The sequence below is a fragment of the Plecotus auritus genome (assembly GCF_963455305.1).
Source record: "Plecotus auritus genome assembly, chromosome: 6".
In the NCBI taxonomy this organism is placed as follows: Eukaryota; Metazoa; Chordata; class Mammalia; order Chiroptera; family Vespertilionidae; genus Plecotus; species Plecotus auritus.
In genome coordinates, this window is record NC_137773.1 from 66,886,369 (window position 1) to 66,898,463 (window position 12,095).

Genomic DNA, 12,095 nt, shown 5'->3' on the forward strand with positions numbered 1-12,095 from the left:
TATTTGAACTACTTATTTTGTCTTATTTGAATCTTCACTTCATTAATACCTGATTAGGTAAGGTTAGTCTTGATAGGGAAAGACTTGGCTCAGAGGTTGAGCATCAACCTATGAACCAGGAGGTCACAGTTTGCTTCCTGGTCAGGGCACATGCCCGGGTTGCAGGCTCAATCCTCAGTAGAGGGGGTGCAGGAGGCAGCAATCAATTATTCTCTCTCACCATTGATGTTTCTATCTCTATCACCCTCTCCCTTACTCTTTGAAATCAATAAAAATATATTTTAAAAATAAGAAAAGAAAGACCTGCTCATTTAAAAAAAAAAAAAATCAGCATAAGCTATAGTCACCCACTAAGGTCATGATACCACATGGCCTATAGATAACATTTATTGTTCAGGCTGAAGTACAACTGTAAAATTCAGCTTCATAATCCAATATCAATGTCTGCAAGCTGCTAAATGCAAAATGCCAGGCCCATTCAGGAAAGTCCAGAAGTTGAAGCCTTCTGAGTTGACTGCAAAAAAATATTTCAGTCAATATGTATGTTTTTCCCCTGAAAATGTACTACTTGCCTATTTCTAAAAGTCAAAGGCCAGTTTCCTATAAACTCAATTTTATTTCCAAAGGCACATTCTTGTAATCCTTTCCTCCTACTCCCACATATGCACTCTTTCGCGCGCGCGCACACACACACACACACACACACACACACACACACACACACACACTCGTCAGAGTCTTCCCCTTAAGCTGCATGTCCTGGAGAAAAAGATGAGAATGTGGGCTTTCTGCAAGTAGCTTCCTCACAAGAAAAAATAAGGATAGTGGGCTGATTGAGTCAAGCCAAGTTTCTTACCAGCCAGATACCTACATCACCTTCTAAAGCAGGAGAATGAACAAAAGGGCAAAGAGGAGCCAAGAGCATTACATTATTAATACTCCCCATACATAATAAAGCATCAGAAGAGATTTTATTACTGAAATAAAACCTTACTGTTACTTTAATTTATGGATCATTTCATAATATGATCATTTTTCCCCATTAAAAACTATAATTATACTTCTTTATTGTGAATCATTTTCATGTTCCTTAAACCTGTTTTTCTTCATCAGTATGTACTTTCTATTCATTTAGACATATATTTACCCTTTGTTGAAAATGTCCTAGAAATAATTCAATAAAAATCTAATCCTCACAACTTAACCACAGATTAGAATATTTAAAAAATATGAACAGATTACCACTGTATTGGTTAGGATATAATTTTGGATGTTGCAACAAGGGCCAAGATATCAATGGCTTAAACAAAACAGAAGTGTATTTCCTTATCATATAAGTCATACTAGCCAGTGGGAAGAGAAGGGAAGGAGAGCATGGTTCTTTGCTACCTGGGGCTTGTTAGAAATGTAATTTTCTGGCCCATCCCTGACATAATAAATCAGAATCTCTGAGGCGGGGCCTAGGAATCTGTCTATAATAAGCTAATCAAATGATGGGGGCATATGGTATCACAGGTTACTGCAACCCAGCCCAAAAAGCTGATTTTGTAAGTGTGAGGTGGGGGATGCTAATTTGAATTTCTAAGAATCTAAGGGGCTGATGATACTGCTGGTTGTGGACCACACTTTAAGAAGCACCTCTGCCCTGGCCAGCATGGCCCAGTGGTTGAGCTTCAACCTATGAACCAGTAGGTCACAGTTCGATTCCTGCTCAAGGCACATGCCTGCTTGCAGGCTTGATCTCCAGTGTGGGGCATGCAGGAGGCAGCCAATCAATGATTCTCTTTCATCATTGATGTTTCTATCTCTCCCTCCATCTCCCTTCCTCTCTGAAATCAATAAAGATATATATATGAGAGAAGCATTTATTGGCACACTCTGACACTCTGGCAGGCCAAATCTTTTCACCTGCCTGTTTTACAAATAAAATTTTCCTGAAACATAGTCACCCATTCCTTAATTTATTATTTATGCTGCTTTGGTATTAAAGTGGCAGAGGTAAGCAGGTGTGACAGAGACTATTTGGCATAGGAAAGCCTGAAATACTTACTCTCTGGCCCTTTACAGAAAGTTTATCAAGTTTTAGAGAGCACAGTTTTTTGTCTTTTCTTGCAATTTTGTACACGTTGAATTTAATAAATTGAGATGAGCTTTTATTAAAAAAGAAAAAAAAATCAATTAAAGTAATTGCAGTTTAAACAGGGATTTTTATGATATTGACCTGCTCTGAATCTATTGTCCATGGACTATCAGATTTGCAGAACTAGATTCAATATTGAAAACCATCAACCTTACTCTTCAAATGAATAAACACCACCATAATTGATGAACAACCTATCCCATAATAAAGCTTCAAAAATACGTTTTAGAAGTTTACTAAAGAAGTTCTAAATTAAAATTAAATTATGTAAATATAGCATACTGTGATATAATGTAATATTGCAAATGAACTCATTTAAATGAATAACTATGAAATAAAAGAACAATTTAAAAGATAAATATTTTTGTGTTCTTAACCAGAAAAAAACAAATTCTACATATGTCACAGAAGTTTAACAAATAAGCCATTTAAAGATTCACATTCTAAGTACTAAAATATAAAATACACTCCTTTGAACCATAGAAGCACATTAAATAGTAAAGCAGTTAAGGTGTTATTTTGCTATAATTATATAAAAACATTAATTCCCTTCCTTTACAAACTATACTAGAGAGAGAATATTTCTGTAGTAAAAACATATGAAATAGGTTTACCAAAATATAGACAAATAAATAAATGTTTCAAGAAACTATTCAAGAAATTTAAATAAATATTTAAATTGTTGTGTTAAATATTTAACACATATTCTGGAAAGAGCTCTTCTTATCACTGAAATTGGCTTATGTTTCAGATAAAGTCACATTATTGGCAGTGGTTAGAGCATCAGCCCAAGCTCCCAAGGGTCACGGGTTTGATTCCGAGTCAAGGGCATGTACCTGGGTTGCAGATTCTATTCTTCTGTATGGGAGGCAACTAATCGATGTATCTCTCTCACATAGATGTTTCCCTCTCCTCCTCTCCTCTCCTCCCCTCCCCTCCCCTCCCCTCCCCTCCCCTCTCCTCCCCTCCCCTCCCCTCCCCTCCCCTCTCCTCTCCTCTCCTCTCCTCTCCTCTCCTCTCCTCTCCTCTCCTCTCCTCTCCTCTCCTCTCCTCTCCTCTCCTCCCCTCTTCCTCTCTCCCTCTCTCTCTCCCTCTCTCCCCCTTCCCCAAACCTTCCACTCTCCTTGAAAATCAATGGGGGAAAAAATCCTCAGGTAAGAATTTAAAAAAACACATAGTAACAGTTTTGTTATAAGATAGTTAAATTTGCACTGTTGGAATAAGTGCTCATATAAGATTTAACCATGTCCGTGCTTAATTTGGCTCAAGTAGTAACAGGCAGCCTGGACCTGTTTTGTGTCCAGTTTCAGTCAGGTCCTAATAGTCTCAAACAAAGTGACCAAATGGGTCATGTTAACTAAGCGTAGCCCTTGCCAGACTGATATCTTTTATTTAGTTACTAGAGGCCCAGCCTGATATCTTTTATTTAGTTACTAGAGGCCTGGTGCACAAAATTCGTGCACGGGCGGGGGGGGGGGGGTTCCCTCAGCCCAGCCTGCAACCTCTCCAATCGGGGACCCCTTGGGGGATGTCCAACTGCCGGTTTAGGCCCGATCCCACAGGTATTGGGCCTAAACTGGCAGTCGTACATCCCTCTCACAATCTGGGACCGCTGGCTCCTAACCGCTCACCTGACTGCCTGCCTAATTACCCCTAACCACTCTGCCTGCCTGCCTGATCACCCCTAACCTCTCTGACTGCCTGATTGCCCCTAACCACCTCTGCCTGTCTACCTGGTCTCCCCTAACTGCTCCCCTGCTGGCCTGATTGCCCCCAACTGCTCTCCTCTACCAGTCTGATCGCTCCTAACTGCTCTCCCCTGCCTGCCTGATCACTACCTAACTGCCCTCCCAGCCAGCCTGGTTGCCCCAAACTGCCCTCCCCTGCAGGCCTGATCTCACCCCCAAATGCCCTCCCCTGCCAGCCTAATCTCGCCCCCAACTGCCCTCCCTTGCCAGCCTGGTCACCCCCAACTGCCCATCCCTGCCAGCCTGATTTCCCCTAACCCTCTGCTGTCCTGATCTCACCCCCAACTGCCCTCTCCTGCCAGCCTGATTGCCCTAAACTGCCTCTGCCTTGGCCTCCACCACCATGGCTTTGTCCAGAAGGAAGTCGGACGTCTGGAAGATGGCCAGTCGACCCGATCTAATTAGCATATTACCCTTTTATTAGTATAGATAGATTATATAGGATAGGATTGCTTAAACAGGGGCGGGGAGAAGCCTTTTTCAACAGGAGGATATGCTTTTTGCAGACAAAAATACATAATCCCTATATCTGGACTGATAGCCAGTCATATGCACTATAGTGCCAAACTGGTTATTAAAAAAATGAACTGCTTTCTTACATCTTATACCAAATAGCTGTTGCCCTTAAAATCCCTCCTCAGCCCCCACTTTAGGTTCTGCCTTTGCAGTTCACCCAGATTAGGTTCTGATTGGTTGGTTTCTATGCCAGTCAGCGTCAAAAGCTCTGCCTCCTAGGCAGCCATTGGCTCTTCTGGGAAATCCAGAACACCCCGCTGACAGCTGTCTCTCTCTCTGGGCCTGTCTCCAGGCCTGATTCACAGCCTCTGCAGCAGCTGCTGATCAGGCCCTGCCTCTCTCTTTCTCCAGGCCTTGCCAGCAGCTGCAGTGGCTGCTGATCAGGCCCCACCTCTCTCCTTCTCTGGGCCTTGGCAGCAGCAGCAGCAGCTGCGGATCAGGCCCTGCCTCTCTCTCGGGCCTATCTTTGGGCCTGATCTGCAGCCACTGTGGTAGTGCCGAGGTTGTTAGGACTCCAGTCCAGCCCCGGGGCCAGAGGCTGACAACCTTGCTGCACCTGCCTCACCCCGCTCACCCCCTCCCCCCATCGCCTCACCTGCGGGCCACCAGTCTTACTGTGATAGGAGCCTGTGAGCCACAGGGGAGGGACTGAGAGGTGCTCCATGTACTTCCTGGTGACCAGTTGTCCATCTGGTCGTTTAGGTCTTGATGGCCCTAGGCTATTATTAGTATAGATTATTATTATCATTATATCTATGCAATGTTGGAAATATATCTTTTGACAACACAGTTTAAGCACCATAAAATAAAACTTATTTTATAATTTATTGAGTCTTAATTTTATTTTATTTTTCTTTCTAGAACTTCAGTGAAAGTAAGACATTCCCACAGCAGTATTGCTTATAAAAATGCCCATTGACAATATAAATAAATATAGTTAACATGTATTGAATGATTACTATGTGTGGGACACAGTCCTAAATATTTTTCAAAAGAATTGTAAGCTAAGTATATTAGAATATTACACCCATTTTACACCCGAAGCCTGACAAGAATATCCCGTGAATGTCAAAATGCTGTGGCTCTTACTGTTTGACTCTCCTAACCAACCTGGTTTCTGGCCATTTTCTCACTATGGCATTCTAGGCTTCATGAGGTGTTCACTGATAGCAATTCAAAAAAATCTTCCTTTTGAAACTTAACCAGTCTTTTTGCCATTGTTTCTAAAAAAAATAAGACCCTTTACAGATAAAATGTAGTTAATTGAGAGGCATTTCTTCCTTTCTATGTGTGCTTATAAAATCACACTCATTAACATACATATTTAAACATTTCATTCACATTACAAAATGTGGACTTAAGCACTAAAATTTCCAATTTTGGCTTTCAAATACCTAGCTAGTACCAAAAATTCATCTGAAACAAAGAGATTTCTGAGCCTACTTTGATGAAATGAAAATGACAAATAAATCTTAAATTCAAGACATCTCTATGGTAAATAGCTGAATAATTACTTAAGCTGAGGCTTAATGTTAAATAAAAAAAATGAAATGAATGTGACTTCATGAATTTTCAGGAGTGAATCAACAAATAACATGGTTACATTTGATGGAATATATTGTTAGGGCAGGCTTTATACAGATGGGGCAGAGGGATATTCCAAGGCAGATATATCTAAGTTAGATACCCATAGTAAATAACAAAAGGGAAGAAGCAACCACTACATCTTCATATCATAAGATTTATGTTCAAAAGCCTATAACTGAAGGCATTCTATCATAAGAGGGTCATTGTACTCCTGGTTTATAATTATGCCCTGTCCATGATGGGCTGTTGGACTCTAAATTGTCTTATCAGATATACATCCGTTGCTAATATCGTTAGTTTCCAAGTACATATACAGTCTTTGGTTTCCAAGTACATATGCTCTGCATTCTCCTAGTGTTCATGCTATTCTTCTTGGATAAACCAAATAGATCTTTAAAATTATGAGAAATAGGGGTATTAGAACTTAAATTGTGTTCTCATACAACACAAGTGGATGTGCATTACTCAAGGCTATTGGCACAGACATAGGCAATTTATTCAGCTTTATTTACTATACTACTCTCCACCACATTATATATAAAACTTAACTTTATAACTTGTTTTCAAGAACCTTATTTCACAGGATTCCTCCTGTAAATATTACAGTTTACATATACCATCTTGCATCCTGGATCTTAGCCTAGCAAGCTACTGTCTTCTGGTTCAAGGATCTAAATAGTATTTAGTCATAACCCTAACCAATCTCCCTGATGTTTTTGTGTTTTTTTTTTCATTTTGAGAGTAGGAAAAACTCCTTTATTTTTTATTAATCTCCTTTTTTTATGTTTTATAACCTACATATTAAGACTTAGGCATCGTTTCTTCAATTTACTGAGGCATGTCAATAGTAGCACAATATAAGAAAAGGACAAGAAACAGTGTCATAAGCTGTGAAGTGACTAAGATTTTATCCATATTGGAAGCTAAAACATTAGCACACTAGCACACTACAGTTTCATGAATGCTGACAAAAAACATAAAAATAGTGTGTCAGAGATAAAGAAAAGTTTATTGCTCATAGCAATAGCAGTAGCCAGAGTATCAGCATTATCTTCCTCTGGGTCTCCAAACTCCAAAACCCAAAGGGTAACATAAAGGGAATTAGGTGACATTTGCAGTGAGATTAGAGTTCAGGACAGGAACTCTGAACTTAGGGAGTCCAAATCCTATATAATAAAAGCCTAATATGCTAAGTGTCCAGTCAACCAGTCGGCCGTTCAACCAATCAAAGCATAATATGCTTATGATATGCTAAGGCTGCTCAACCACTCACTAAGACATGCACTGACCACCAGTGGGCAGACAGTCGACTGGTCAACCAATCACTATGATGTGCACTGACCACCAGGAGGGAGACACTCGTACTGGTAGGTGAGCTTGCTGCTGGGGTCGGGCCAATCGGGACTGAGCGAGGAGGACCGGACACACCTTGGAACCCTCCCGAGGTCCCTACCCGGCTGGCCAACCTTCTGCATCTCTCCCCGTCCCCAATTGTGCACAGATGGGGTCCCTCGGCCTTGCCTGCACCCTCTCACAATCTGGGACCCTTCGGGGGATGTCAGAGAGCTGGTTTCAACCCAATTCCCACAGGCCAGAGGGACCCCACTGGTGCATTAATTCGTGCACTGGGCCTCTAGTACTTTATAATAGACAATAAACATGTATACTCTACAGGAAGACATCATCTTTATTCTATTGAACAGTAAGCACACTTGCCCTTTCTTCTAAAGGAATGCACTACTTTTATCTTCCAAAGATGAAAGAAAACATGGACTTTGCTCTAGAGAGGAACCTTACTCTATCTTACAGGGCTGTGACTTACACATACATCCTTCAAAAATAATTCAGAACAAGGTACTCAGTGCCTGTGCTCAGAAAACATGTAGAAATGGTAGATAACTATGGAGAATTTCCTACCAATAATATAATCATTTATTTCTATACTGTCTTGGCTTCTGGCAAATGTCTCCATGTGCATGCTCCATGAGCTGTTCTCATTAATCTGACAAAGACCCTGGAACCAAATATGTTTAATTTCTCTATTTCAACATTTAGTCAATGCTACTATCAACAGGACTCTAAAAGAAGAATGAGGCCATCTTGCAGAATTGACCTCAATCATGTCCCTCAGGACTGGAAAACCAATCAGTTAAAGAAATCACAAAAACTCTCAAGGACTAGCTTGCAAACCCAAGTGGAATTCTCCCTACGTTTCCGTATTGACCTTTATACTAGGGCCAAAGTATTGATCCAGGTACATCAATGTATAGTAGTAATTGTGCCTTGACCCTCAAGGACAACTTCTAGGGCAACCCAAATAACTACAATGACCCTCGCCAATAAGCTTATACTGATCCGAATGCCTTCTAGGGCCAAGTGTTACTGATTACTTTAACTAAAATTAAGGACAAAGTTCACAGCACCTTTTCTAATTGGATGTTTAACATTGTAGAGATAACTGCCTGCTTAAATAAGGAGTCAGTTATTTCTCCAAGAAGCTTACCCAATTAACCAAGCCTCGGGTTAGATGAGAGTCATCCACATGATTGATCAGTGTGGCATAATTTACTGATAGTTTTCTTAAATCGTTGGTGGTGTCTTATGACCACCTCTAAGATATCCATCTCTATATTTTCAGGATGGAGGTAAGTTAATATTTGGCTTTGACACAAAATGAATAACCCTGAGGTGCATATGTTGGCCCTGCAAAGAAAGGTTTGTTTAAAATAATTACCCTCTTTCAAGAGGGACCTATTTCATTGAGGGGACAAAGGTTGCTAGTACTATCTTTGGCCTCATGGGGTGCTGTTAAAACTTGCACTTCCCAATTCACTTTTAAAAAAAATAAGTCTAGTTCTTGATTTTGGAGTAAGAATCTGAGGACATTTGTCCATGAAACCTGCTGAATGACATTCATCTACCCCATCAAATTACTGAGTGACATCTATGGGAATGTGCAGGCTATCTGGAGGTATTAACAGGTGTTTTGTGCAGTTGTTGATGCAATATAGGACATTCTCTGATGTTTCTGATAGCCTTCTCAGTAAGATTAAGAAGAATGGAGATCAATTCTTGTTCAGTATTCTCTGGGGAGGGATAAAAAAGCCAAGTCGACGAATTTAAGCTGCTTGGAACTATTTGGGAGAAACACGCCAGATGTTTTCCTTCATGAAGAAGGTTTCAGGAGTGAGTCTGAATGACAATGACCATTAATTTCCTTCTTTCCATGTATCTTCCAGACTAGAGTGTTGTTTCTCTTCTTAAATTACCAAAACTTGGGTGTGCACCATTCTTGTAGTGCCACCTTCCTGTTCACATCCAGATCTTTGGTTTGAAGGAGTCAGATGCAAGAAGGGTAAGGCCATTTTTATAAAACTAACAGAAACTGATTATGTTTCACACTTTGACCAACATAGGCAATTGAAGGTGATTTTGGTGGGTAGTGTACTAAATCAAATGGTAATTATCTTTATAATCTATGACCATGTTAATCCAACAAGAAAATCCAGATGGCTGAAGCAGGTTTAATTTTAGTTCCCTAGGTCTCCCTTTGGCCACACTGTCACTCAGAGTATTGTTAAGGAAATAAAGAAGCAATATGCCATGACGGAATTCCAAATTTTCAAAATAGCTTTTTATAGCCCTCCAACTATTTCATGCTGCTCATAATCCAGAAATTAGCCAAGTGAAGATGATCCCTTTTTGGAGTACAGCTATACTTATTGACCAAAATGCCTTTCTGAGGTGTGTGCACTACAAGGCAGTGAAGGAGGCAGAGTCAGAAATATTTTGGGATCAATTTTTCATGAAAATATTTTAGTATTTAATAAATACCTGTGGATTATATGGATGGTTCACCTTTTTTATAAGGCCATAGTTGAGTGGTTTTTGTTGAGAGACACCATTATCAGACTGCAAATAGCATAGAAATCTAAAAGAATGACACAGATTAATCTCAAATATCATGATTGTGATCCTAAAATCAGTTTATTAGATTGGAACATAAATATTTAACTTGAAAAAATGTCAACAACATTAAGTCCCCATAATTAGCCCCAAATAAGAAGTAAAAGGTTGATGTTGGCAATAGCAAGGAAGAGGCATGCCTCTTACAATGCAGCCATCTACACAGTGAGACAAATGTGTCAACTTCTGTCAAGAGTCTCAGTCTAGCTCAGGTAACCTCTGCATCAGAAACAGAATGCTTTACTTGGATTCTAGTACATGATAATAGATTTCTTCCCATGCTGCATATATAAAGGATCCAGTCAGCAGCAGGGCCTGGATAGTGAATCAGTGAAATTCCAGGATAAGGAGGTTCAATTAATAGTCAGTTTACATTTCATCTGATCAGATAATTGTCTTTACATGGAAGCCAACATGAGTGTCCCAAGAGTGTTACTTTTATCTGTCAATTGGTAGTTTCCCAAGGGGCACACCAAACAGCTCAACTATTGGCAAAAGCCTCAGAGACATTAAAAATATGACAAATACCATATGATCTCACTTATGTGTGGAATCTAATGAACAAAATAAACTGATAAACAAAATAGGGCCAGAGGCATGAATATATGGAACAGACTGTCAGATCTCAGGGAGGAGGGTGAGGGACTGAAATAAATTAACCAAAGAACATATATTCATATATGCATAGCACATGGACACAGACAACAATGTGTAAAGGCCAAAGGGGGGGATGGGGGATGGGGGATGGGTGAAGGGGGACAAAGGTGGGGATGAGGATCCCTATAGCAGTGTTAATAACAGAAAAAAAAAATAAAGATCTATTTGGAGGGAGTGTATCTATAGGGTGAAATGTACAGAGAAGGAAGCACAGATATTTCAACTTATAATGAGAATGTGTGTGTGTGTGTCTAGATATAATGTTTATATAATGAGAATAAATAATAAATATTAAATATTTTAACTGTATGCTTTATTATATAGTATAAATGTAATATAAATATATTGTTTATACATGATCAATATATATAATAGGCTCCACTGAGAGGAGTGTGATCCTGTATGAGAATGGTAACAGTTTGTCCACTTGGCAGAGTGATTGCAGCCAGTTCTGTCTCTGCATAGCTGTTGCTGAGGTGGAGCAGCCAGAGCCGCCCTGTGGACTTCATTGATAAAAAGTTTAGCCAAACCATCAGTGAATCACGCCCCTGCATCGAAGGGAATCTCTGTGAATTTGAGGCCCTGTTGAGCTGGTGGTTTTGCTCCCACTGACAGAATAAAGAATAGCATTTTCTGTGAAGGGAAAGTTGCCACTTCTTCATGTAAAACTGAGATGTCCCTGTAGTCAGACCAGCCACATTCTTGAATATATAATTCCCACTTGGCAAGTAGTCTTTGAATTGAACTGACCACTCCAGCCAGCCCTCAAAGAAAATATCAAGTCAGAGAACCACAAGGCCTCTACAGGTAAGGACTTCAGTTTTGAAAAAGCCCAGCAGCAAACTGCGTTTCCAAAGGTGTACCAGGTACCCATGTCAGGGAGGTGATGAATCCAACTCAAGGTGTACCTCTGGATGGGGGCTGTCTCCTTTTACCAGTGACTCCAGTTGACAGAAATCATCAGTCATAGAGACTTGTAGCTAAAAGAGGCAATTAGGATTGTGGGGTCTCAAACGTATAGAACTTCTCTATATGCAGTTCTTTCTGATAGGGAGAATGGCTTCATGCACAGTACAGGTATGTAAAACATCAATATCAATTATATGTTCAGTGCATGTAATCACAATTATATGGTAACTAGAGGCCTGGTGCACGAAATTTGTGCACATTAAAAGGGGATTAATTAGAGAAAATATTTTAATATTGCTATTTGCCCTTTCTCTAAAATAGAAGTGTCAGAGATGAAATAAAATTAGTAAAATGTATATGAAAATTTACTCCTGTCAGAGTCTGGGGTGCGGCATGGGACCCAGAGTCAAGTCCCCACCCACCCACAGCACCTCAAAATTGCGGGAGACCCAGACCCAGCAGGCCCCACCTCCATTGCATGAGATCCAGACCCAGCCAGCCCCACTCCTGTCAAGCCCTGCTGGGCACGGGGTGCAGCCTCAGGTCCCCTGGCCCGGTGTCAGGCAGGGGAT